Raw genomic sequence first — 27,037 nt, 5'->3', positions numbered from 1 at the left:
AAGTTGGGGGGAGAGGGGGTAAACAATACATCTGCCAGTTTTATTGTCATCCCGCAATCAAAACCTCGACACTGTGGAAATTTCACAACCACATAATAGTAAGAATGCTTAAAAATGGATGAAAAAAAGTATTTTTCTTTAGTTGTGTAATTTTGAAAAAACACAGTATCACAGTATCACAGTATGTTTGGGATTGGAAGGGACCTCAAAAGATCATCTAGTCCAATCCCCCTGCTGGAGCAGGAACGCCTAGGTGAGGTCGCACAGGAACATGTCCAGGCGCATTTTGAATGTCTCCAGAGAAGGAGACTCCACAACCTCCCTGGGCAGCCTGTTGCACTGCTCTGTCACCCTCACTGAGAAGAAGTTTCTTCTCAAATTTAAGCGGAACCTCTTGTGTTCCAGCTTGATCCCATTACCCCTTGTCCTATCATTGTTTGCCACCGAGAAGAGCCTGGCTCCATCCTCATGGCACTCACCCTTTATATATTTATAAACATTAATAAGGTCCCCCCTTAGTCTCCTCTTCTCCAAGCTAAAGAGCCCCAGCTCCCTCAGCCTTTCTTCATAAGGGAGGTGCTCCAGTCCCTTAATCATCTTTGTTGCCGTACGCTGGACCCTCTCCAGCAGTTCCCTGTCCTTCTGGAACTGAGGGGCCCAGAACTGGACACAATATTCCAGATGTGGTCCCACCAGGGCGGAGTAGAGGGGAAGGAGGACCTCTCTCGATCTACTAACCACCCCCCTTGTAATACACCCCAGGATGCCATTGGCCTTCCTGGCCACAAGCGCACAGTGCTGGCTCATGGTCATCCTGTTGTCCACCAGGACCCCCAGGTCCCTTTCCCCTACACTGCTCTCTAATATGTAATTTCCCAACTTATACTGGAACCTGGGGTTGTTCCTGCCCAGATGCAGGACTCTAAACTTTCCCTTGTTAAATTTCATTAGGTTATTCCCCACCCAACTCTCCAGCCTGTCCAGGTCCCGCTGGATGGCAGCACAGCCTTATGGTGTGTCAGCCACCCCTCCCAGCTTAGTGTCATCAGGAAACTTGCTGATAGTACACTCTATTCCCTCGTCTAAATCGTTAATGAATATATTGAATAATATTGGCCCCAGTACTGACCCCTGAGGCACTCCACTAGATACTGGCCTCCAACTAGACATAAAATAACATTTATTACAACTGAACACATAAAAAGTTAGTAGATAAGTAAAAGTCAGCTTTAGACAAGATGCCATTATGAAGATGCCATTCTGAAATGATGTATCTAAGCCTTTATATCGGTGAAATAGCAAAGGTTTTTGGAATGGGAGGTTCCAGGCAACTCGATGTACTGATAGCAATTTTTAAAAATTAAATCTTTATTTATAGAAAACGGTTAGTTTAGGAATATTGGGAGAGGAATGGGATGATATCAAAAATACCAGTGCCAGCAGACTGGTAATGCTTTTGGTGGTGCCAGTTCCAGCCCTTCTCCTCAGTGGCCTCAGGCCTGCAACCCTTCAGGACCCAATGGAGAACAACCAGAAAGGGCATGAGTCGTGGTGGCCACTTAGAGTCCAGTTTTCCAGCCCTTGTTCCTCTGGCCATTTCTGCGGAACACAACAGGAAGGTTACATTCTGTATTGCTTTGCCCAGAGCTCCCCACTGGGAGCCACATTTTGATATTAAACCACTAGAGACTGTCCAGAAGAGGGCTGCAAAGTTGTGAAGGGTTTGGAGGGGAAGCTGTATGAGGAGTGGCTAAAGTCACTTGGTTTGTTCAGCCTGGAGGAGACTGAGAGGAGATCTCATGGGGCTACAGCTTCCTCACAAGGGGAGGAGGAGGGGCAGGCGCTGATCTCTTCTCTCTGGTGACCAGTGACAGAACCCGAGGGAATGGCAGGAAGATGTGCCAGGGGAGGTTTAAGTTGGACATTAGGAAAATGTTCTTCCCCCAGAGGGTGGTGGAGCACTGGAACAGGCTTCCCAGGGAGGTGTCACGGCCCCAAGCCTGACAGTGTTCAAGAAGAGACTGGGCAAGGCCCTCAGACACATGGTGTGAACTGTGGGGTTGTCATATGCAGGGACAGGAATTGCACTCTATGATCCTTGTGGATCACAGGACATTCTGTGATTCTGTGATTGCCCGGTCCATACCGCTCCCCAGCTGGGGGGCAGCACAGCCTGCAGACCCAGGGAGCCCTGGCTAAGCCTTGCTTAAAACAAACAAACAAAAAACAAAACAAAGTCAAAACAAACAAACAAACAGTTTTACATGAAGTGGCTCATGGTCTTTTTTTTAAATATTGGCCTTTTGCCGACGGCAGGGCACCACCTTGCAGGGAAAGCAGAATTTTCTGGTCTCGGCACCCGCTTTCACAGCGGCCACCCGCGGGGCCCCTGGGCCGCCACGTTCACCCCAGCAGCGTTCCCGCTGGCAGAGCTCTCCTCAGAGCACCCAACCCCACACGGCCCACGACCACTAAGCAGCAGCTACAGCCCGCAGGCGGGCCACGGCTCCAGGACCCCCCCGACAGGAGGAGCCCGCGGTCGGGAAACAGCCACAAGGCCGGGGCCGGCACCGCCCCCCAACCCAAGCACAGAGTTTGGCGGGCCGCGCCTGCGCCTGACCCCGCGGCCAATGGGAGCTCATGGTGGGACACTGTTGCTAAGTAGAACAGAGACTTCGCGCCGCGTCCAACCCCCAATTCGCTGCGAGCCCCGTAGCCAATGGGAGGACCTTGAGGCGAACTGGCGGTGAGGAGGGGGTGGGTGCTCGGCAGCTCTAGCAGACAATCAGAATAAGAAGCGCTCCTGGCCGCGTACTCGGATGGGCTGCGGCGCCTGTGCGAGACCCAGTCAGAGGTGGGGTAGGGGCGGAGGGGGCGAGTCAGTGCGCAATTTGAATTGGCGTGGGGCGGGGTGGGAGCGTCTGACGGCGGTGGAAGTCGGGTTGGGGTCGGGGTGAGCAAACGCTCACGGCTGGGTGCGTGTGCGGAGCGGCCGCTGCCATTCCCGCAGCGCCGCGGAGGAGCCCAGCCCGTGCGCCATGGCCCTGGAAGAAGCACCATTTGGGATGGGCCAGGGAAAAAGTAAGTCCCTAGGTTCTCGGGATCCCAGGGGAGGGAGGCCCAAGAGGTCAAAGGGGAGCGACCTACCAGAAATACCCCCAGACAGTCCCTTGGGGGTTATGCTGGAATTTTGGGATGAGGAGAAGTTTACTCAGTGTAAGAGTAAAGAGAAAATGATTCAGTATTGTATGGTAGAATGGACTAAGGAGGAAATTAGACCTGATCACATATACTGGCCTATTTTTGGAACTTTTGATGATTGGATGTGTCAGGTTCTAAATTTATATGTAAATGGCAAAGAACCTTTTTGTCAGGAGGAAATGGATTATGCTGCCTGCTGGAGAGGTAGTTCAAAAATGATAGGATTGTATGCTCTCAAGAAAGAAGAGGATGAGAAAAGTCCCTGGGACCTGTTAGAGGCTTTACCTCCGCCATATCACGGGCAACCCCCATCTCCTGCTGAAAATATCTCTACCGCTACTACAGCTCCAGCCCCTCCTACCTCCCCCCCTTCAAGCAGGACAAGGAGTAAAACTATGAGTCAGGAGGAGCTAGAGGGTGAGAGTGAAGGGAAATTATACCCTCTTAGAGAAGTGCCTATGGGGGGTAATGTAGGGGGCATAGGGTTTGTAACGGCGCCCTTAAACACTGGAGATGTCAGGAATTTCAAAAAGGATATGGGGAAATTATTAGATGATCCAATAGGTGTGTCAGAAGGGCTGGACCAATTTTTAGGCCCCAATATATATACCTGGGAGGAACCTCAGTCTGAGTATTTTATTTACTACAGAAGAAAGGGAAATGATTCGAGTGGCAGGTATGCGAGATTGGGAAAGGAGACACCAACAAGGACCCCAGGGGGACCTAAAATGGCCAACCCAGAGACCTAATTGGAATTCCCAGGACCCACAGGGGAGACAAAATATGATAGATTTAAGGGAAATGGTTATACAAGGTATCCGAGAGGCAGTCCCTCGAGGACAAAATATTAATAAAGCCTTTAATGAGTACCAAAGGCAGGATGAATCCCCCACAGATTGGCTGGAATGACTTAGAAAGAGTATACAGATGTACTCGGGATTAGATCCCGAATCCCCTGTGGGTGCCACATTATTGAAAACTCAGTTTGTAGCTGAATCTTGGGGGGACATAAGAAAGAAATTAGAAAAGATAGATGATTGGCAAGACAGGGGATTACAGGAGCTTCTGAGGGAAGCACAGAAGGTGTATGTGAGAAGGGATGAGGAAAAGCAGAGGGCAAAATCAAAAGTCTTAGTAGCTGCAGTGAGGGAGTGCCAGAAAAAGGAAGATAACATGCCACTTAGGGAAGAACAGAATTCACAGAGAGGGAGAGCAGCCCCAATAAACTGGATGCCTAGGAACAGACCACAGGGAAGGTCAGCCCCAGTAAACAGCGTATCAGTTAACACAGGTCAACGGGAAAGCATTCCTACTTGTTATTATTGTGGGAAAAAGGGGCATATACAGCGGGTGTGTCTAAAAAGGGAGAAAGATGAGAAAATGTTTATTATGTTAGGGGCCAAAGCAACTAACGAGCCCTTGATAAAACTTAAAATAGGCCCCTATCATGAAGAAATAACATTTTTAGTAGATACGGGAGCAGAAAGATCCACAGTACAGCAACTTCCTAAAGGATGCTCATTAAGTAGAAAAACTGCTTTTGTAGTTGGGGCAAAGGGAGAACCCTTCAAGGTCCCTGTTTTATGTGATGTAGAAATAGAATCAGAAAATCGAATTTGCCTTAATGATTCGTTGTTAGTTTCTGAAGCTGAGAATAATTTGCTGGGGAGGGACTTGATTGTAGCTTTAGGGCTGACCATAGGGGTCGAGCAGGGGGAGTTGAAAGTAAAGATTTATACCTTAACCTCGAATGATGAAACAGAGATCAATCCTGCTGTGTGGTCAGCCCCTGAAACCGTGGGAAAATTAGAAATAGAACCTATAAGGATAGAAGTAATAGACCCGGACACTCCAATTCGAGTGTGCCAATATCCTATTCCCCTGGAAGGAAGTAAGGGATTAAAACCTGTAATAGAAAGGTTGCTAAAACATGGCACCTTAGAGCCGTGTATGTCTCCCCATAATACCCCAGTCCTGCCAATCCAAAAGGCAGACGGGACATACAGACTCGTTCAAGATTTAAGAGCAGTAAACCAGCGAACTAAAACCCAATTTCCTGTAGTGGCAAACCTGTATACGTTATTAAATCAGATATCTCCCGAAAATATTTGGTATAGTGTAGTGGGCCTAAAGGATGCGTTCTGGGCTCGTCCTCTAGATGAAAATAGTAGAAATTATTTTGCATTTGAGTGGGAGGACCCTGACACGGGGAGACAGCAACAGTTAAGGTGGACTGTGCTGCCCCAGGGATTCACTGAATCTCCCAACCTGTTCGGACAAGCACTGGAAAAATTATTGTTAGAATTTGAATCACCTTTGGGGGTAAAACTCATACAATATGTAGACGATTTATTAGTTGCTGGAAAGGAAGAAGAAGCAGTGCGAACAGGGACTATTAGATTACTCAATTTTTTGGGGGGAAAAAGGACTGAGGGTTTCAAAAAGCAAGTTGCAGTTCGTGGAGCCAGAAGTAAAGTATTTAGGACACTGGCTAGTGAAAGGGCAGAAGAAGTTAGACCCAGACCGAGTGTCAGGGATTATAGCCTTGCCTGCACCAAAAAGTAAGCGAGAAGTCAGGCAATTGCTGGGATTATTAGGATATTGTAGACAGTGGATAGAAGGCTATAGCGAGAAAGTAAAATTTTTATATGAGAAACTAGCAATGAACTCACTCAAATGGAGTGACAAAGATGAAGAACGTTTGAGAATATTAAAAAACTCTCTGATGACAGCCCCTGTTTTAAGTTTACCTGATGTAGGGAGACCATTTCAGCTTTTTGTAGAAACAACTAACCAAACTGCATATGGAGTACTGACCCAAGATTGGGCAGGGAGCAAGAAACCTATAGGGTATTACTCGAAATTATTAGATCCTGTAAGCCGAGCATGGCCTACATGCTTACAAGCTTTAGTGGCAGTAGCTTTGTTGGTGGAGGAAGCTAAGAAAGTAACATTTGGGGGGGAATTAACTGTTTATACCCCACATGATGTAAGAGGGATCTTACAACAGAAAGCAGAGAAATGGTTAACAGATAGCAGGATGCTGAAATATGAAACCACTCTCCTGAGCTCCCCTCGCTTAGAGCTGAAAACAACGGGAGCTAGGAATCCAGCACAATTCCTATTTGGAAATGTAGCTGAATCTTCTAAACGTGATTGTGTGCAAGTGATAGAATTACAAACTAAAATCAGACCCGATTTAGAAGAAGAGGAATTAACAAAAGTAGAAAAGTATTTTATTGATGGGTCTTCGAGAGTGGTAGACGGGAAACGAAAATCAGGATATGCGATAGTAAATGGAAAAACTATGAGCGTTCTCGAGTCAGGATCTTTAAGCCCTGCGTGGTCGGCGCAGGCTTGTGAACTTTTTGCTCTATATCGAGCATGAAAACTTTTAGGAGGGAAAGAAGGTACCATATATACAGATTCCAAATATGCTTATGGAGTGGTGCACACATTTGGAAAGCTTTGAGAAGAGAGAGGGCTCGTTAACACTCAAGGAAAGGGGCTAGTACACCAAGAGTTAATAATCAGAGTGTTGCAAGCCCTGAGGGAGCCTTCAGTGATAGCAGTGGTTCATGTAAGGGGGCATCAGAGAGGAACAGGGTTAAGAATTAGAGGGAATAATTTTGCTGACCAAGAAGCCAGGAAAGCAGCAGTGCTACCTTTAAAACCAGTTGTTTTACAGCCTCTGAAAGAAGGATCAGAAAGTACGGGAGAGAAGTCGTTCACTCCAAAAGAAATGCAAGAATTAGAAAAGATAGGAGCACAATTTAAAAATAATAAGTGGATATTACCAGATAATAGAGAAATGGTTCCAAAAAGTTATGCTAGGGTAATTTTACACCAGTTGCATCAGAGAACTCATTGGGGAACTCGAGCATTGGGTGATCAATTTCTTAAGTATTTTGGGTGTTTTGGGATATATGAACTAGCGAAACAAATCACCCACGGGTGCATGACTTGTCAAAAGATAAATAAAGGAAACATGAGGCGGGCCCAAGCAGGGGGAAGAAAAACTGCCTATAGACCTTTTGAAAGGATCCAAGTAGATTATACAGAACTTCCAAAAGTGGGACGGCACAAATATCTGCTAGTTATAGTGGATCAATTAACACACTGGATTGAAGCCTTCCCAGCAGCGAGAGCTAATGCTCTGTTTGTGGCCAAGATATTGTTAGAACAAATCATCCCCAGGTTTGGGATGATTTTGGCCATTGATTCAGATCAGGGAACGCATTTTACATCTAAAATACTAAAGGCTGTAGTATCTGCTTTAGGCATAGCCTGGGAATATCATACTCCATGGCATCCCCAGAGTTCCGGAAGGGTAGAAAGAATGAATCAGACTCTGAAACAACAACTATCTAAACTGATGATTGAAACTCAATTATCTTGGATAAAGTGCTTGCCTTTAGCTTTACTGAACATAAGGACAATGCCTAATTCAGACACTGGCCTTTCCCCTTATGAAATGTTGTATGGCATGCCGTTTACTCAGTGGATGCCAACATCCCCTCCTGAAATTGAAGCTTTATCTTTCCAACACTATGTGATCATGGTAAACAAAAATCAAAATGAACTAAGAGAGAAAGGGATTTTAAATCAGACTCCGCCTTTAGGGTTTCCAATTCATAAACTACAACCTGGGGATAAAGTACTAATTAAAACCTGGAAAGAAGATACTCTAACTCCATGATGGGAGGGGCCTTTTCTTGTTTTGTTAACTACAGAAACAGCGGTTCGGACTGCAGAGAAAGGATGGACACACGCCTCTCGAGTTAAAGGACCCCTGACAGAAGAAAGAACCTGGAAAGTAACTCAAGGACCAGGGGAATTGAAATTGAAACTGAAATTAACACGGGATCGGTGATGTAACTACTATCAGTATTGTTCATGTGAATGTCCAGTATAAATGAAAATCAGAATGTCTTAATAGTTAAGCATGTTGAACTAAGTTGTATATGTAATTCTCTTATCTGTATTTGATGTTTAGGTTGTAATGAACTGTGGTATAAGCATATCCACAAAGGGAAATTACCAGCAGGATTGTGTAATAAGCATTTAAGAATAGAAGATAAGGAAACCAAAGCTAGGTTGAGAATTCTAACAGTCACTGGAAGAATACAAAAAGAATAGTGAAGAATGATGGGAGGTCTTTACTAAAGGGGTGTATGGGAATTTAGAGAGTCCACCAGTGATAGGAAGAAAAGAGTGTAAAAAGAGAAATCAAATTTCATGTTGTCCTGTTGCTCCTGGGAACTGAAGGCCAAGAGTTCGGAATACGATAAAAAGTCATCACCTTATGGCAAAAATAGGAAAGGTGGGGACACTACCCTTGCTGCTGAGAAGATGATGAACTCGGCTGCCAGCTGCAACCTGGTAGGCCAGAGAGGCAGAGGGTGTAGAAACCTGGACCTGATCCTCTTGCTAGGAGTGGTGACTTATTGTTCCCAACTTAGCCTGGCCAATCCCTGTACCAAGTGCTTCCTCGGATCAGCTGACTGAAGCCAGCTCTGCCGGAGCCGGGAGCGAAATCTCGAAGCTACTGAGGTAAGAGAGGGTAAAGAGAGGGGTTTCTGGTCGCGTTTTCGATTCTGCTACCCGGGAGTCCCCGGCAGCCCTTGCGGAACCGGCTGACGTGGCGCGACCGTTATCACGGTGACGGAAGTCACACCCCTCCCCCTTGCTTTGAAAAAGCCTCTTGGAGGGCAGCGACGTGTCGCTGCCCACCAGGCGCTGGAAGGTGAAGTGCTTGTGAGGCAGGTGAGCACTAACCACACGGTGCTGCAGCAGCGACTGGGGCTGCTCGTGCAGTAGGGCTCAGAGGTTCTGTCACTCCTCGCTGTTAGACCTCTCACTTGTTGCTGGTGACACAGACTGGGGTGTGGCAGGGCAAGTAGACTGGACACAACTAGCTCTTGTAGGTGAGTTTGTCCGGGGTTACATTTTGTTTTCTTGTCCCCAATTTAGCTAAGGGTAGCAATGGTTTCTAGAAAAAGGAAAGCTGTTGCTGCCGTTAATACAAAGAGTGTGTCTACACAGACACTACCTGCCAAGAAGGATGCAGCCACCCAGGCTTCTGGCTGCACAGAGTGTCTGTGCCTGGCATTAGTATCGGAGAATGGTATGGGAGGCACCTGTGTACGATGTGACCAGGTGAATGACTTACTGTGCCTAGTGGCAGAGCTTAAGGAAGAGGTGGAGAGACTAAGGAGCATTAGGGAGAGTGAAGAAGAAATAGACTGGTGGGGTCAGGCTCTTTTGACTCCTAAGGGTGTGCAACAGGAGATGGCAAAGCCTTGTCCCTCCTGCCATAAGGCGGATACAGCAGATCTAATTGATGGGGGGGAATGGAAACAGGTCCCTGATCGGAGAGGTAAAAGAACCCTCTCTCGAACCCCATCACCACCCTTGGTGCCCCTAACAAATAGATATGAGGCCCTGGACCCGGAAAATCAGGCAGAGGATAGCCAAGAAGATCCACCTGGAGAGCCCTCTGGATGGACCTCATCAACAAAAAGAATCATAACTGCAGCTGTAAGAGGAAAAAAAAAAAAGAAGAGTGGTAGTAGTCGGTGACTCTCTTCTGAGGGGAACAGAGGGCCCTATATGTCGCCCAGACCCATCCCACAGGGAGGTCTGCTGCCTTCCTGGGGCCAGGGTGAGGGACATTAATAGAAGACTTCCAGAGCTAATTCAGCCCTCAGACTACTATCCCCTGTTAGTAGTCCAAGCTGGCAGCGAGGACATCAACAGAAGAAGTATCAAGATAATTAAAAAGGACTTTAAAGCACTGGGTCAGTCAGTTCATGGGACGGGAGCACAAGTGATATTTGCCTCAGTTCCTGTGCTAGCTGGGATGGATGAGGAACTAAATAAAGAGAGGAGCAGAAAAGCCCATCTCATCAACAGGTGGCTTAAGGATTGGTGTCACCGTCAAAATTTTGGGTTTTTTGACCATGGGCCAAGCTCCGTGGTACCCAGTCTCCTCAAATCAGATGGGCTTCATCCTTCTAGGGAGAGCAAGAGGACTATAGCCCATAAGTTGGCAGGGCTGATCAGGAGGGCTTTAAACTAGGTTTGAAGGGGGAAGGGATTGAAACTGGGCTCTCCAAAAATCAGCCTACGGATGGAAAGCCCGAATTAAGAGGGAAATCAGCAGCCCACTTGAAGTGCATGTACACTAATGCACGCAGTATGGGCAACAAACAAGAGGAGCTGGAAGCCATCGTGCAGCAGGAAAGCTATGACATAGTTGCCATCACAGAAACATGGTGGGATGACTCATATGACTGGAGTGCTGCTATGTGTGGCTACAAGCTCTTCAGAAAAGATAGGCAGGGTAGGAGAGGTGGAGGGGTGGCTTTATATGTTAGAGAGTCACTCGACTCTGTTAAACTTGAGGTCAGCAGTGACAAGGTTGAGTGCCTGTGGACCAGAATCAGGGGGAAGTCCAACAAGGCTGACATCCTCGTGGGTGTCTGTTACAGACCACCCAACCAGGACGATGAAGGAGATGAATTATTCTACAAGCAGCTGGCAGATGTCTCAAAATCGACAGCCCTTGTTCTTGTGGGTGACTTTAACCTGCCGGATATCTGCTGAGAGCTCAATACTGCACAGAAGAGGCAGTCTAGGAAGTTCCTAGAGTGTATAGAGGACAATTTCCTTCATCAGCTGGTAAATGAGCCCACCAGGGGCAAGACCCCGCTAGACCTACTGTTTACAAACAGAGAAGGGCTGGTGGGAGATGTAGTGGTTGGAGGCCGCCTGGGGCATAGCGACCATGAAATAATAGAATTTTCAATACTCAGAGATGCAGGGAGAACCATTAACAAAACCTCTACGCTGGACTTCCGGAGGGCAGATTTTTGCCTATTCAGAAGTCTAGTTCAGAGCATACCCTGGGAAACAATGCTTAAAAACAAGGGGGCCCAGGAGGGTTGGACATGCTTCAAGCAGGTGGTTTTGAGTGCACAGGAACAGGCTATACCAGTGTGCCGAAAGGCTAGCCGGCGGGGAAGACAATCAGCTTGGCTAAACAGGGAGATTTTGAATGAAATCAGAAATAAAAAGAGACTTTACCGACTGTGGAAAAAAGGGCTGGCTACTTTTGAATAATTTATGGAAATAGCTAGATCATGCAGAAAAAACATCAGGGAAACAAAAGTGCAATTTGAAGTTAACTTGGCCAATTCTGTCAGGGATAATAAAAAGTCCTTCTTCAAATATGTTAATAACAAAAGGAGGGGCAAGGAAAACCTCCATTCTCTGTTGGACTCTGAAGGAAATATAGTTAACAAAGATGAGGAGAAAGCTGAGGTACTTAATACCTACTTTGTCTCAGTTTTTACCAGTAAGACAGGTGGCCCTCAGGACAACTCATCTCTGGAGATGGTTGGCAGAGATAGAAAGCCAAATAGGCCCCTTGTATTCCAGGAGGAAATAGTTGGTGATTTACTGAGCCATCTGGATCCTCACAAGTCTATGGGACCAGATGGGATCCATCCTAGGGTGATGAGGGAGATAGCAGAACAACTTGCCAAGCTGCTCTCCATCTTCCAACAGTCCTGGCTCACTGGGGAGGTCCCATATGATTGGAAATTGGCCAATGTTACCCCAGTCCACAAAAAGGGCTGCAAAGCTGACCCTGGCAACTACAGGCCTGTCAGCCTGACCTCGGTGCCTGGCAGGGTTATGGAGCAGATCATCCTGAATGGAATCACACAGCACCTTCAGGATGGACAAGCGATCAGACCCAGCCAGCATGGGTTTAGGAGGGGCAGGTCCTGTCTGACCAACCTGATCTCCTTTTATGATCAGGTGACTCACCTGGTGGATGAGGGGAAAGCTGTGGATGTGGTCTATCTGGACTTCAGCAAGGCCTTTGACACTGTCTCCCATAATATACTCCTGCAAAAGCTGGCAGCCCATGGCTTGGACAAGTGTACTCTACGCTGAGTTAAGAACTGGCTGGAGGGCCGGGCCCAGAGAGTGCTGGTGAATGGGGCTGCATCCAGCTGGCGGCCAGTCACTAGTGGTGTTCCCCAGGGGTCAGTGTTGGGTCCAGTCCTGTTGAACATCTTTATTGATGATTTAGATGAGGGGATTGAGACCATCATCAGCAAATTTGCTGATGACACCAAGTTGGAAGGGAGTGTCGACCTGCTGGAAGGCAGGAGGGCTCTGCAGAGGGATCTGGATAGACTGGAAAAATGGGCTGATTCCAATGGGATGAAGTTCAATAAGGCCAAATGCCGGGTGCTGCACTTTGGTCACAACAACCCCCTGCAGCGCTACAGGCTGGGTGCAGAGTGGCTGGAGAGCAGTCAGACAGAAAGGGACCTGGGGGTGCTAATTGACAGGAAGCTCAACATGAGCCAACAGTGTGCCCAGGTGGCCAAGAAGGCCAACGGTATCCTGTCCTGTATCAAAAACAGCGTGGTCAGCAGGACAAGGGAAGTGATCCTTCCCCTGTACTCTGCATTGGTGAGGCCACACCTGGAGTATTGTGTTCAGTTCTGGGCCCCTCAGTTCAGGAAAGACATTGAAGTGCTGGAGCGGGTCCAGAGAAGAGCAACACGACTGGTGAAGGGACTTGAACATAAGACCTATGAGGAGAGGCTGAGGGACCTGGGGTTGTTTAGTCTAGAGAAGAGGAGGCTTAGAGGTGACCTCATCACTCTCTATAACTACCTGAAGGGAAGTTATAGCCAGGTGGGGATTGGTCTCTTCTCCCAGGCAGTTAGCAATAGGACAAGGGGGCATGGGCTTAAACTCTACCAGGGGAAATTTAGGCTGGATATTAGAAAGAAATTCTTTACAGAGAGAGTGGTCAGGCATTGGAATGGCCTGCCCAGGGAAGTAGTGGACTCGCCGTCCCTAGAGGTTTTTAAACTGAGATTGGACATGCCACTTAGTGCCATGATCTAGTAAACGGACTAGAGTTGGACCAAGGGTTGGACTCGATGATCTCTGAGGTCTTTTCCAACCCAGTCGATTCTGTGATTCTGTGATTCTATGAGCGCGTGAGAATAGGACGACTGACACATTATGTTCTCAGTTATCACACTCATGTTAATTCTGGATGTTATGATAGAACAAAATTGAAAAAATGTGAAATCCAAGTGTGACAGATTGCAATTCCCCCTCCCTCCTGCAGCACGGCACGTCTCCCTCTTCCTCTGCTATTTGAGGCTAACAGCTTCTTTTGTCTGGCCCAGAGCACCCTGGCTCCTGGGACATTAGAAGAAGGGAGTGCCAAGGCACACTGGGCCGCGCCCAGTGTGGGGGATGTTTGAGGGCTTCAGGGGCACCCACACTCAGTGTGGGGGGTGCAGAGAAGCTTATACAATGCCTACAGTCAGGTCTGATCAGATAACAAAACGGGACTCTCGTCGAGACTCCGCCCATTGCCGCGGGTCTCTTGGAGCACGAGCTTAGCCACTGCCGCCACGAGAGCCCCCCTCCCCGGGATGGAGACTCCGCTTGCCTCGCCGCCACAGGTGTAAGTAAAACTTCTCGCAGGATTGCGAGTATATTTTCTTTCCATGCACATTTGCACAAGTACTTTATTTCCTCGCACAATCGCGAGTGGCCGCCGAGAGCCCCTCGCACAATCGCGAGTATATTTTCCTCCCGTGCCTCCACATAAGCACGTGTAGGATTCCGTGCACATTTGCACATGTGAAATAACTCTCGCAGGACTGCGAGCGTATTATAAATTTACTCTCGCGGAATCGCGAGTGCACACTTTCCGTACTCACTGCGAGTACGTGTATCTCTATAAAATAATCCCACACCGTGCTTAGGCAAGTGTGTACTCCTCCGGGACTCGGGGACGGCTCCGGCATTGTTTTGGTGAAGCCACGTGCATGCACTCTGTGGACCTCCTGTTGTATTAGTGGCTGCCCCTCTCAATAATTTCCTCCACTGATATCCGAACCTGTATTTAAGTCACATTTGGAGTGCTAAAACCCTGTGCCTCGCTGGTCTAATAAAAGTTGTTTTTGGACCTTGTGGTCCCTAAAATTGACCTGTGGGTTGCTTCTGTGACACCAAGGGCAGAAGTTATGGGTAGCAACTAATCTAGGGAAAGGTGGACTCGGTGTAGGCTTTGTCTCCTGCCCTAGGGGAGAACAGAGTATCTGTTTTTCACAAACTGGTATGTGGGGCTATTCAGATGGAGGGGGAGTGCAAGATCAGTATAAGGAGGAGTTAGTTAAGAGTGCTACTCAGGAATTGAAAAGAAGGCGAGAGAAACAGAAAGTGGTACAGAAAAGCAGTGATTGGTATGAAGAAATCAGGCAAAAAGACAAGCGATTACAATTACCAACAGTAGGGAAAAACCTGTTTATAGACCTTATGGAAAAGATAGCCTGGGAATTAAATGTCACATCATGCTGGATATGTGGGAGGTCTCAAATGGCAGAACAGTGGCCTTGGAGAGGAGAGAGTGTAAACCCAGAAGGATTACTGGTATGGAACAGAATGCATGTAACTCGAGAAAAAAGACCAGAAGGATGGGTATTAAGTCACTTAATAATAGGGCAGATGTGCATATCAAGGGATGATGGTAAACGAGATTTTACTGAATACGTTGGACAAACCCCTTGTAAGTTAGTGTTGCGGGCAAATTCATAAAATACTTCTATTCCTCCCACTTGGTGGCCAGGTCCACCTAATGGATATTGGTCTCGAAATTGTAGCCTGGGAAATGAAACGATATGCTGGAAGAATCAAAGCAAAGCAAACCCCTTTGAGGAAATTGGGGATTTAAGGAGATATTGGCAGAATCCTGGCTCTACCGATATAAACGAACCATGGAAAGCCCCTGATGGATTATTTTGGATATGTGGGAATAGAGCTTATAATGAGTTAATGCCTAGGTGGAGAGGGTCCTGTACAATAGGGATAATTCAACCAGCATTTTTCCTTTTACCAAAGGAAAAAGGGAGTCATCTGGGGAAACCTCTGTACGAAACTTTAAACAGAGAGAAGAGGGGTTTAATAAATGTCCCCATAGGAGGAACGCAAACTTGGAAAGCTGATGAATGGCCTGCGAAAAGGATAATTGAATACTATGATCCAGCCACCTGGGCCCAAGATGGAAGCTGGGGATACCGTACCCCAATATATATGCTAAACCGAATTATCCGGTTGCAAGCAGTGGTTGAAATAACAAGCAACTGGACAGCTGAGGCACTGAATCTTATAGCAAGACAATTGTCTCAGACCAGGGCTGCAGTGTACCAAAATCGGGTAGCCTTAGATTATCTTTTAGCTGAAGAGGGGGGCGTCTGTGGGAAATGGAATACTTCTGAGTGTTGTTTGGAAATAAATGATAATGGGGAAGCTATAATGAAAATAGCAGAGGAGATAAAACGAGTTGCACATGTACCAGTACAGAAATGGAATTCTATACTTACTAGCCATTGGTGGGATAACTTATTTGGGGGAGCCTGGTGGAAGAAAATAGGGTTCATGATACTATGCGCATTTCTGGGTTTACTGTTTGTACCATGTATGATCCCATGCTTTATTCGGTTAATACATTCAGTAGTCCAAGGCATGCAAATCTCAGCTATGCCTATAGATCCTGAAATGGCAACAAAAGGAATGGGGCATAAATTGATGATTTTAAAAGATAACACCAAACTGGACCTAGCTGCCGCTAGGCAGGTGCTGGCTAACTTTGAGGCCAAAGCACGAATCAATAGGATAAAAAGAAAAAGGGGAAATTGTGAAAAATGCGGTTGTGATTCGTGCTAAGATGTTTCATGTTTACAGGTATAACCAAATGAGGCACGGACTCTGAACTTGGAAAAGGGAAAGATGGTTAAGTTCTATGTAAAAAGTTATGAAACTTGTTTAGGAAGTTATATTGATAGAGCGAACTAACATTTTAAGGGTTAAGCAACTATATAATAAGGGCCTACTAACAAGCTAACATTTTAAACCACATAATCAATATCTAGTTTAGAGCTGTATGTAACTAATTGTGCTAAAAAAAAAAAAAAAAGCAGGACTTCATTAAATGACGAGATAAGAAGTTTTACAGCACCAGCTGCAACCTTGAGGAGACAAGATAGCCAAGATTTACAGCAAAAAGGAGGCACCAGTCTGGTTCCAGTCGGTTTGGTAGCTTGGATTCCAGCCAGTTCCTCCTAATGAGCCAAAGGTAAAAAGTCCACTGTGACGAAGCTGAAGGAGCCTTCATCCAAAGACCCCTAAAGACCCTTCCTCAAATTCACCAAGTGATATTGCGCAGGTGCAACAGGGGAGGATCAAGGAGGGGAATATGTAAATGGTTATCTGAGACTCATTTTAATAAAGGGCGGGAAAGGTCACGAATATGTATAGGCGTTTCTGGGGTCATTATGTATATGTAATACCATACGGTATTTAAGCACATTTCTTATTCTTAAAAGTGTGCGTGTTGGGTGGAGTGAATCCCCCGCGCACCCAGCGCTGTTCTGCTTATGCTCTAATGAACACGTGTGTAAGGAATACAAGGAATTGGATTAAACGTTGTTTATCCATAGAAAAAGCGTAATTATTTCAAGGCTACATTTATATATATATATATTTATATATAAGGCCATATTTACATACAAAGCACCTATTACCATATCAATAAACATTCTTTGGAACCACTCTGACAGCAGAGGTAAGAACAGGAGTTAGCCTGTTAGTACCTCAGCAATGGTTTCCAACAACTTAAAAAAAAGCCACAAGACTCTGTTTCTAGAATGTTTTCCTCATCTCGCATTAGACTGGATGACATTTTCATATGTCATCACCTGTAGGTCTCTGGTAAGTGGCTGCTTCCAGTTACGACAGAGGGAGTTTAGAAGCTCTGTAATTAAGTAACTTAACCATTTTTGAAAACTCGCTGAAGCCTCATTTTGTCAGCAACTGGCTTATGCCTTGAGATTGAACAACTCATACATATGCTTAAAATATGTGTGTTTTTTCTAGGAATTAAAGTTTTGAGATTGCTAACTTCAGCCAATAGAGCAGCATGTGGATAATTTCATGTTTTGGTCAAAACAAAATTGTGTAAAAACAATACTTAAAATGCATGTTAAAAACATCACTGCAAGCATTTATTCTAATCTTTAATGGTCCTTGTTATTTAGTATAATCATCCTTTTGAAGATGATTTACTTATCTCCATGGAAACTCTCATTTACAGTACGCCTGACGGTAAGAACTTCGTAAAGCTTCAATATTTACGTGCTGTGTATTTATACTTAGTCAAGCATGCAACTGGTGGAAGTTATATAACATTCGACGGCAGAAGATGCTGAATTTTGTACACTTTGGTGTGGCCTTTCATATGTAAACTTTGAGGCATGCATGTAATACCTGGAGATTTTCTTTATATGCACCATTTTGGTCTATTGCGTGCTCTGTTTTAGACAACAGAAAAGAGTTATTAGCGAAGTTCAGGATAACAATGGTTAATATTTAGATGACTTGTAAGAAGAAGAATCAAAGTGAAGAAGACTGAGAGGAAACAAAGGAATGACACCTTCCTGTGTAACCTCATCTAGGTGTTCCTGCTCCGGCAGGGGGATTGGACTAGATGATCTTTTGAGGTTCTTTCCAATCCCTAACATTCCGTGATTCTGTGAATGGAGGTATTAGCAGGAAGTTGATACACATGAATGGACTGTGTAATTTCCTTTCCGCTTAGTATTCTGAAAGCTGCTCTGATAAGTTTCTCTTATGTCAAGTGCCAGGGGGAACTGGGTGGATAGTCTCTTTGACTTTTCATTGAATGTTTCAGTGGTTAGCATAAATCTGTACCACATTGTGCTATGTCATATTTTTCCAGTGTTTCATTATAAATGTTGATCCATTATAGAGTTGACAATGCTTATGCAGAGTTTATTGGGAAAAAAAAACAACCTGTTGTTCTAAAATACTTTCCTCGGGGTTTTAGTAGGACTAATGACTTAGCGTCCTGGTGGCTTTACAGGGAAATGAAATGTTCTTCCAGTTTTTATTATCACTGAAGTGATGATTATGTTTTGTAAGTTACTTTATCAATTCTTGTAAAGTAGAACTTACCACACGTACACGTGATGTACTACCACAGTACCAAGCCTTATCTAATCATTGCACCAAATATGATTTACCTTTTAAGGCTTTTACAGACTGGGAAACTTGCATTTCATAGCATTTTTTAAACGTTGTCCATCCAGAGAAGGAGAGGGTGGCATACAGCACTGTAATTCACAACCATTGATTTGTAAAGGCTGGCTTATACTTTTGGTTTACTAACCTCTATTCAGTATGGAATTAATATGGATCTCAGTCCTGTCAAGCCTTAACTATGGCTTTAACTAACGTTGTTATTGTTTTGTTTTGGCTGACTTCTCAATTAACTTAGAATTACAATTGTCTCTTGGCTTGTTTACCCATGAGGTTTTGCTTCTACAATTGTTTTGGAGGCTGTTCAGATTTGATAATGTGTTGTTACTATGTAATATGTTCTTCCTAAATGTTTATGTTTGTTAGAATGATACTGGGTGTATATACAGTGCTATAAGAAAAGCTGTGTTTATACTGATCTCTCTTGTTATTTCTAGGACCAAAATCATGGGAGGATGTGTCAACCGAGGACCTTAGAAAATGGCAGGAGGAAGTACTTGAAGTAGCTCTTAATGTAGTTCTACTATGCAGTTTGTAGTAATGTTTCTTTTTCCTTCATATATAATATCTATAGGAATAAATTCAAATCTCGCTGTGCCATATCATATTTGCAAGAGGTATTAATCAATTAATTCAACATCTGCCTTAAAATAGGGGTTTAGGATAAAGTGGTTAAGACTGTCAGATGAGACAGACTAAAATAGATGACCATTTACCAGTGGTAAGCACCTCTAGTAAACCTGGAAAATTTTTTTTTTTTTTTTTTTTTTTTAACATATGTACTTTTGGATCTCATCAGAATATTGTCATTGAAGTTAACAAGCATTGAATCAACTGATCTTGGTTCAGGGGTAATTAGCTCTTGAATTCCAGAGGGCTTATTGGTTTCAATATTAGATTTTTTCTTTTTTTTTTTTTTTTCCCCCCTGCAAAATAATGCTAAAGTAATTAAAGTATCTTTGCAGTCTCAACACTTGCTGTCTCTGCCAGACTAAAGCCATTACTGTTGTGTGATCTGTATTTTTTTTTATTCTGAGTACTTACATTGAGCAAGCAGTTACTTCTTTTTCCTGAACTCCCTCATAAGAACTCAACAGTGAATTTATTCTTAATCTCAGTGTTTCTACCATAACTGCCAAAAGTCACCTTGTTGCTACATTCCTAATATCTGCCTAAAAAGCTAAGTTATGTGGTGTGCCTTGGGAGTTAACACAGAAGCTGTTTGGAACCCCACAGAGTGAGGGGACAAGGGGTAAAATTCAGTCTTGGGAAACAAGAGAGTATCTAATGGAGAGAGCAAAGGGGCTGTATTTCCCTTTCCTTTTCCACTCCTGGGTAATACCTTGTGCATCATCTACTAATCCTTGCTGCACAACTTTACAGACTAAATACATTAAAGACTGTAAGAGGAATTATCTGTCTTAGCCTGGGCCAAGGTAGCTAAAGCTTACATTCTTGTAGCGATTTTAACAGCAATATTGTGACAAGAAGTAAGCGATCAGGTAACTTTTAACACGTATTGTATTTGTGGCTTTTCTCATCAGGCCGTGGGAAACCTGATGGAAATGGAATTATTATTTAGGAAGTGCCTAGTTGTGAGATGTACCAAAGTAAACAAAGGCATCCATTAATTACTATTCTAATATTCTTCTGATATTTCTTCTTTTCCTGTTTCTAATTGCAGTGTAACAGAGGAAGTGAAAGGAATGCAGGTAAAGTGTTTAAGAAAATAAGTGCCGTAGATTATCTTATCCAAAGAGTCTTGACTTAATAGAAGACATCCTGGTTTTATGCCAAACTCTCTAGGATACTCACTGTTTTTTGTGGGGGGAACCACACAAAACCAATAATGTTCATAATTAAAAGCTTCAGTTAAATATATCTTCCCTAGCATAACTTCCCAGAGTACCTACTCCAATTTTAAGAACTTAGAGCAAATGTTAATTTCATGCAAACCAGGCTTCATTCTTAATTGATCCAGATAGAATGCAGTCCTTCCTAGAAGTTTGTGTCCACACTTCAGATAGTAGATTAAAGAGCCTGTACTTAAAAGAAGAAATTTGTTAACTCCGTGTTTTCTATAAAGGTTGCATTTAGTGGTATTTTCATTATTTTACTGTTTACTCTGAACAGTGTTCATGGAGACCAAGTGAGTTACTTGTACTGCATCCAAAAACTTGCCTGTTATACGTGGGCAAAGGTTTGTGTTCTGTGGCTGCTACAGTCATTAATGAGGGAAATAAAGAACAGGAGAGCTACAGAGTTAAGAGTGAAAATTGTTACTCCTGGAGCAGGCCACCTGGTGTTGCCTTGGCAAGCTTGGACAATTTAAAGCTCTCTGAACATTTCAAATATTATCTTCCTTCAACTGATGACACAGATGCCACCTGCATCACTGGATCCTTCAGACACTGTGGCACCTGCCGCTCTGTATGACCTTGAGCATGTTGGAAAGGTCAAAACTTCTCAGAATCAATTCCATTAGGTCCTCATCTCTTTCCACACTGTGGATAAATTCTTCTAGAGTGAGCTCCCCTAAAAGGAAATCAAATACCTCTTTGGAGCTGAGGGTTAGCCCCCAGCCCCATGCTCCTTCTCACCTCTAGCCCAGCTCAATGCAAGTGCTCATCTGATTCCAAAGGCGGCCTGCAAAGCAAGAAGGAAACGCTTCACTAATTCACCAGAAAAGGCCATGCTCCTTAACAACGAGCAGCGCCCCACCTTCTCAGCTGCTGGTTGGTGTGTGCCTTCACCCCTCTGGGCTTGTGTCCAGCACCTGCAAAAACAAAACAAAGGCACATCCTCAAACACTGCCCAAAAGCACAGCTTGCCCCCAGCCAGTCCCACCTCCCACTCCTTTACCTTGGCCACTCCCCCATTTGGCCCCAGCCCTATGGGCTGCCACCTCGACCACGTGGAGGCTCAGGCACCATCTGTGAAACACAACCAAAGGATGCTCATACCTGCACCAGCAACACAACCCCTAAAAACAAGCTGCTGCTGCTTCAGCCCTGCACTCAATGCTCACCTCCTCCGAATAGCTGCAGTGCTGATACCCACATTTCCTCATTGTTTTAATAGGTGTGAAGCAATCAAGCAAATTTATACAGAGGCACCTGGCACACCTTCCCTCTGACACAGCTCACCAACCCACCTTCTTACAGTGCTCCACCCACCTCCTCTGTCGCTCTTTTGTGCGCATGTTGTTCCCTGGCCTCTGAAAAAACGTGCAAACAACAAGTCACCCGGATGCTGACAATCAAGAGATCAACCATTCCAGAGATCTGCTTTCCAGTTAGAAACACCACCTGGAGTCCAGCTACAGCCTGCCATTGAAAAAACAGTCGAAACATTAAGACCCACCCATACAAGACTTAACACCTTACAGATTAAACAGCCTTCCATCCCACCCAACAGCCCCTCCCAGAAGGCTCCGATCCTTTTCATAAAATGCTGCGGAAGCGACTGCCCAGACTCCCTTCCCACGGCTGCTCCATCCCAAATAACTGCACAACCTTTGCCTACACAATCTATGCATATCAACCTATTAACAACCATGGACGCTTAGCGCTATTCCACCAGCCACGACTCAACGCCTCCAGGCAGAGCAGTTCCAAGCCAAACGCGCATGTGCACGCAGTCCCTGAAACTGGATAGCTAGAAAGCAGAGCTGCCAACGCAGCCCAGAACGACACCATAAAACACAGTCGACTGGAGAAGTCTAAGGCGCAAGACCCACCCACGCTTTCGGCTCATTAAGCAAGAACACCAGCTCCCAATTGGCACTAGGCCAATCAGCACTGGCATTCCAGAGCCCAGGAACGCACCTGAGAAGACTGCCCTGCCCCTCGAGCACAACAAGTGCCAGCATCGTCTAACAGGCGCAAGGCAGGCTTCGTAAACTACTTAACAGTGCAGACACACAGGCTGGAGCAGCCCTGCCCAGCACAACCTGGCATCATGCTGAATTGTTCCCTGCCCCGTTTTCCTGCCTAAAGGGGACTTTTCTGGGATGGCCCTCTCCCAATGTCAACTTTCAATATATTCATCAATGACTTGGATGAGGGAAGAGAGTGTACTATCAGCAAGTCTGCTGATGACACAAAGCTCAGAGGAGTGGCTGATACGCCAGAAGGCTGTGCTGCCATCCAGCGACACCTGGACAGGGAAAAATTTAATGAAATATAACAAGGCAAAGTGTAAAGTCTTTCATCTGGGTAAGAACAACCCCAGGTTCCAGTATAAGTTGGGGAATGACCTATTAGAGGGCAGTGTAGGGGAAAGGGACCTGAGGGTCCTGGTGGACAGCAGGATGACCATGAGCCAGCACTGTGCACTCGCGGCCAGGAAGGCCAAGGGCATCCTGGAGTATATTAGAAGGGGAGTGGTTAGTAGGTCCAGAGAGGTTCTCCTTCCCCTCTACTCTCCCCTGGCGAGACTACATCTGGAATACTGTGTCCAGTTCTAGGCCCGTCAGTTCAAGAAGGACAGGAAACTGCTGGAGAGAGTCCAGCGTAGGGCAACAAAGATGATTAAGGGAGTGGAGCAACGCCCTTATGAGGAAAGGCTGAGGGAGCTGGGTCTCTTTAGCTGGGAGAAGAGGAGACTGAGGGGTGACCTCATTCATGTTTACAGATAGATAAAGGGTGAGTGTCATGAGGATGGAGCCAGGCTCTTCTCGGTGACAACCAATGATAGGACAAGGGGTAATGGGTACAAACTGGAACACAAAAGGTTCCACTTAAATTTGAAAAGAAACTTCTTCTCAGCAAGGGTGACAGAACACTGGAACAGGCTGCCCAGGGAGCTTGTGGAGTCTCCTACTCTGGAGGCATTCAAGACCTGCCTGGACACCTTCCTGTGTAACATCATCTAGGTGTTCCTGCTCCGGTGGGGGGCTTGGACTAGATGATCTTTCACGGTCCCTTCCAATCCCTAACATCCTGTGATTCTGTGAACTTTAAACCCCTTCCTGCAATTCCCAGTCCCCCCAGCCCCTGTCCCTCCACTTAGCTTTCAGAGGGCTAAGGGACTATACCCATCCTCAACAAAGGAAAACACCACATGGGCTAAGGGGGACCTTCCTGTAATTGCCAGGTGCATCTTCAATATCTGCAATAAAGGGATATAAAACAAATAAATAAAAAATAAAAACAACAACAAAACATACCACACATACTAAGCAAAGCAAAAGCCAAACCAAGCCCACTGACAAGCATCCTTTCTGTCATATATGCTACTGAACCTGGCTTGGTTCTGAAGCTCTTACCTCAAATAGACACCTCTGCGTCTCCAGCTCAGAACCTGCAAACTACTGCAGGAACAAAGGAACAGCAGAACACCAACAGCAAAGCAGCCCAGGAGCAAAATGAGCTCCCTCATGAGAGACTGTGGCTCATATCACCAAGGCCTCCTCCCCCCCACCCCCTTACCCCAATCACCTGGACCTTTACTGGAAATGACAACACCTGCCCTTTTCCTACAACTACATCTATCACATCTGCAATGTGACTGAGTAAGGATTTAAATTTCAGTTTTCTAGGGCATAGAGAGAAAAAGATATCATACTAAGCTGTATAAAAAGCTAGCTGATTAAATGCAGTAACTATATTATTATTGAAATTATGTACTTACATTTCCTTAAAAAAAATAATCAAAATGCTATTGCATTACAGTGAATTTTTTGCAAGACCACACATCCTACCTAACTTCTACCAGAACTATGTTCTGGGAAGGACTGAAGGACAGAGCAGACTTAGATTCCATAAGAATCTCTTCTAAAAAGTAAACTAGGGCTTGCCTTGCCTCTCCAGGACTCCCAAGGCCTCCCCTCATCTTCCAGGACTCCCCAGACCCTCCCTCCCTAGGTAGGGCCTCATCTCCCTAGGGCTCCCTTGAGATCCACAGTCCTCCCCCTGGCTCGCCTTGATTCCTCAAGGCACCCAAGTTCTCCCCAGGGCTTGTCTCATTTCCCCAGGGCTCCCAAGGCCTCACTTGATCTGCCTTGGTCTCCCCAGGACTCTGCAATGCTCTCCATGGCTCCCCCAGGTCTTGTCTGTATTCCCCAGGAATCCCCCCTTCTCCCAGGGACTCACTTCCATTCCCCAAGACTCTCCAGTCCTCCCCAGGTCTCCTCCATTCTCCCAAGGGCCACGGTCCCCCAAAACTCATCTCAGCTCCCCAGGTCGTGCCTCAGTTCCCCCAGTCATCCTCAGGGCTCCTTGTCGGCTCCTTTCAGCTCCTTATTCCTCCCCAGGGATCGTGCTGGCTCCCAAGGATTCCCCATCTTCCTCTCTGACACCGCACGCTAACTCACCTTCTTACTGCATTCAGTTCACCTCCTCTGTCGCTTTTTGGTGTGCATCATCATCATCTTCTTCTTCTGAAAAAGATCATTCAACAAGTACGGTATGTGAATGTGGCAAATAAACTGGTAAAATATGGTACGTGAACCACTAAAAACGTGACGAAAACACAGGTAAAATACAGCAGCCGTAAAGCTAAAACAGTGGCGAACACACAGATAACATACGGTACTTCCATCGCTAAAAATATGAAAATATACAAGTAAAACAGGATAGCTGCACCACTAAAAATACGGCAAATATACAGGTAATATACGGTAGCTGCACCAATAAAAACTGGGGAATATACAGGTAAAATACGGTAACTGCAAGACTAAAAATGTGAAAATATGCGGGTAATATACAGAAGCTGCACCGCTAAAAATTCAGAGAATATACAGGAAAAATATGGTACATTAACCACTAAAATTGTGACGAATATACAGGCAAATAATGGTAGCTGTAGTGCTAAAAGTGTGCCGAACGTCCCAGAAAAACACGGAAGCTACACCGCCAGAAATGTGGCAAACATATGGGTAAAATATGGCAGCTGCACCGCTGAAAAGGTGGTGAATATACAGGAAAAATTCAGCACCTTCACCACTAAAAATGTAAAAATATACAGGTAATATACAGGAGCTGCACCGCTAAAAATATGGTGAATGTATAGGAAAAATAAGGTACCTGCACCGCTAAAACTGTGATGAATATACAGGTAATATACGGCAGTTGCACCGCTATCAAACGTGGTGACTATACAGGTAAAATACTGTACACGCACTACTAAAAATGTGGCGAACATACGGGTAAAATACCGTAGCTGCACCAATAAAGAAGTGGGGAATATACAGGTAAACTATGGTAACTGCACCACTAAAACTGTGATGAATATACAGCTGAAATATGCTACTTCTACTGATAAAAATGGGGAGACGATACTAGCAAAATACAGGAAACACACTACTAAAAATGCGGCAAATACACAGGTAAAATACGGTAGCTGAACCAATAAAAAACTGGTGAATATACTGGTAAAATATACAGGTAAAAAACTGGTGAATATACAGGTGAAAAAGCTGCATGGCTTAAAATGTGAAGAACATACAGGTAAAACACGGTACTGAATATACAGGAGGCCTGGAGATTTACCATGGGTCAGAAAATGACTGTGCTAGCATCCCACACAGTGTCTAACAAGATGGTGTAGAAATTATCGTCACTAACATTGTCAACCCAGCTTCTTTCCTCAGTGGTAACTTTGGAGAACCAGTTCATCATGACTGCCTGGAGACCATCGAAGCAACATAATCCAATCGACCAGATCTAAAAGACATTCCTATTGAAAACTCTGAAAACGGAAGCAGCTAACCGTGAGGCTTGTGCATGTGCACAGAGCAATTTGGAAAGAAAAGGGACTTTTGAACTCTCAAGGCAAACATATCAAACATGCGGAGGAGATATTGAAACTACCGGAAGCAGTTCAGCTTCCTAAGAAAATGGCAACCATGCATATTAAGGCACACCAGAAAGTGAGCTCGGAACCAGAAAAGGCTGGCAGACAGAGAGGCAAAACAAAAAGCTAAGCAAAAGGTAAAAACAGAAAGTGCTCTAGTCCTTGGCGGGCAGGTCTCTTTAAAAGGTAAGCCAGAGTATACTAAAGAGAATCGAAACTCATCATAGATTTAGAGGAATCATATAATAAGGAAGGGTGGGTTCACATCCCCCAGGGAAAACTTATTGTCCCCTTTCACCTAGTTTGGCCTTTAGTAAGGGAAGAACATAAGAAAGGATTTTGGGGAGTAGAACCACTATGCAAACATTTGATTAGGGAAAAAGGAGCTAGAAATTTGTATATCACTGTAAAACAGGTGACAGCAGTGTGATCTTTGCCTCCAGACTAATCCCAAAAATATGCCCAAGCTAGAAATGGGTCAAATGGGGAAGCGGAATGCGCCTGGACCACAATGGCAAATTGAGATTTCAGAACTCCCAGGAAAAGGGGGGTACCGATATTTGTTGGTATTAACTGATACTTTTTCAGGTTGGCCAGAAGCATTCCCTACCAGGACAGCAAAAGTTTAGGAGGTGACTAGAACATTGATCCATGAAATAACACCAAGGTTTGGAGTTCCAGCTGTTATATCCTCTGATAGAGGGCCACATTTTATTTATGTGTATGTGAAGTCTTTTGCAGAGAACTTTGGAATCATAATAGGAAGGTCCGTTTCAAGACCTCCTGATATCCTTCATTGCTACCAATATTAGAGAACAGAATGCCTGGATTCATCATTCTAGAGCGAAGAAAGCCTGTGAAACACCATGGAGGG

Source organism: Columba livia (genome assembly GCF_036013475.1).
Source record: "Columba livia isolate bColLiv1 breed racing homer chromosome W unlocalized genomic scaffold, bColLiv1.pat.W.v2 SUPER_W_unloc_5, whole genome shotgun sequence".
In the NCBI taxonomy this organism is placed as follows: Eukaryota; Metazoa; Chordata; class Aves; order Columbiformes; family Columbidae; genus Columba; species Columba livia.
This window is presented reverse-complemented; position numbering follows the sequence as displayed.